We start from the raw sequence: 1,760 nt of genomic DNA, 5'->3' as shown, positions 1-1,760 counted from the left end.
CAACCAACACCTAATCCCAAACAACGCATCCACATGTGCACAACACCCAACAAGAACCTCAACACTCATACAACCAACACCTCATCATGCCCAACCCAAACACGAAACCAGCAGTGTTCGTGCCCCGGATACACAAAAACAACAACAAGCACACACACACACGTGCACACACAACACCAGATCACGTGTAGGTAAAAATAAAAAATCGAGCAGATCACACCTTCCATCCACCATCAGGACCATACTCTGTGCAGAGCATTGGTGCTGCCTCAGCAGTCTCCTTGGCTATTGGGCACAATCCTGGACGGGTCACCACTCCGACACAGGATACCAGCAAGCTGGCACTCATTTTGCCGACCTCAGAAGGTTGACAGGCAGAATCAACCCCACCTGCTATTAATTTAACAGCTGAGTGGGATTTCAACTCAGGATCCTGAGATCCCAAACCCATCACCCGAACCATTAAGCTAACACAAGACATAAATAAAACCACGCACATGGTTTTTAATAACACTATATCCATGCTTGTGGGAGATAGCGTTATCCACCACATTTCTTGGTGTTGTAATTGATGAAAAGTTGTCGTGGGGACAATGCATGTGATTCACTTGTGCAAAAATATTTCTCGTCGTGCTGGCGTCATTAATTAGTTTTTTTTTTTAATTCCAAAAATAAATACTGATTTCATTTCGACTCCACTGTGATCTTGTCAACACTGAATTATTGTTTACTAGCTTGGGAAAATTCTTTAAAGCTGCAGATACACAAGATTTTAATGATTCAAAATCGAGTTATGAGACTTATTTGTAACAAAGGCTATCGGTCTCATACAAAGGATTTATTTGTTTAAAAGAGAATTTTTAAAGAAAAACGAAGTGTACTTCTATCAGTTGGGAAGTATCCTCATGTTTCAGCTGGATAGACAAGAATTACCAACTAACTTAGTACAATTATTTACCAAAAATTATCAAGTTCATGGTAACACTACAACACAAACCAGGATGCTTCACCTCGCTCAAGGTAGAACAAATTCTGTCAGGAAAACGTTCGTTTTTGTGGGATTCAAATGTTGGAATTCATGAGACTTGAACCTGAAATCAACTGGATTTTATTTATTTAAACCGAAATTGAAATTAGTACTATTGAATAAATATCGAGCTGACATATAGATTATCTCATTCTGTTGACCAGTATTCCAAGTAAGACAAGAGGGGGAGCACTCGGGAGAGTGCAAAACCTCCGCCGCCAATACTGCTGGGTCACTCAAGTGAACCTTATATCTTATTCATTAAATATGATGTCAACAGTGCTGACAGTTATAGTTCTTTTCTCCAACATTTTTTTTTGGTGGGGGGGGTTGGAAATCACTTAAAACATGTAGAAATGCAAAAAAAAAACATTTTTTTCTCTAACAATTTTTTGGGGGAGGGGGTTGGAAATCACTTAAAACATGTAGAAATGCAAAAAAAAAAATTTTCTTTTTTTGGGGGGGGTGGGTTGGAAATCACTTAAAACATGTAGAAATGCAAAAAAAAAAATTTCTCAATTTTTTTGGCGGGGGGGGGGTAACAATTTTTTGGGGGGTTGGAAATCACTTAAAACATGTAGAAATGCAAAAAAAAAATTCTATTTTTTGGGGGGGGTAACAATTTTTTTCGGGGGGGTTGGAAATCACTTAAAACATGCAGAAATGCAAAAAAAAAAAACTAATTTTTTTTTTGGGGGGGGGACCAAGTCCAAAATTTAATGGCATGATCCTT

Source organism: Eptatretus burgeri, chromosome 14 (genome assembly GCF_056783735.1).
Source record: "Eptatretus burgeri isolate ZD-2024b chromosome 14, Ebu_testis_v1, whole genome shotgun sequence".
Lineage (NCBI taxonomy): Eukaryota > Metazoa > Chordata > Myxini > Myxiniformes > Myxinidae > Eptatretus > Eptatretus burgeri.
This window is presented reverse-complemented; position numbering follows the sequence as displayed.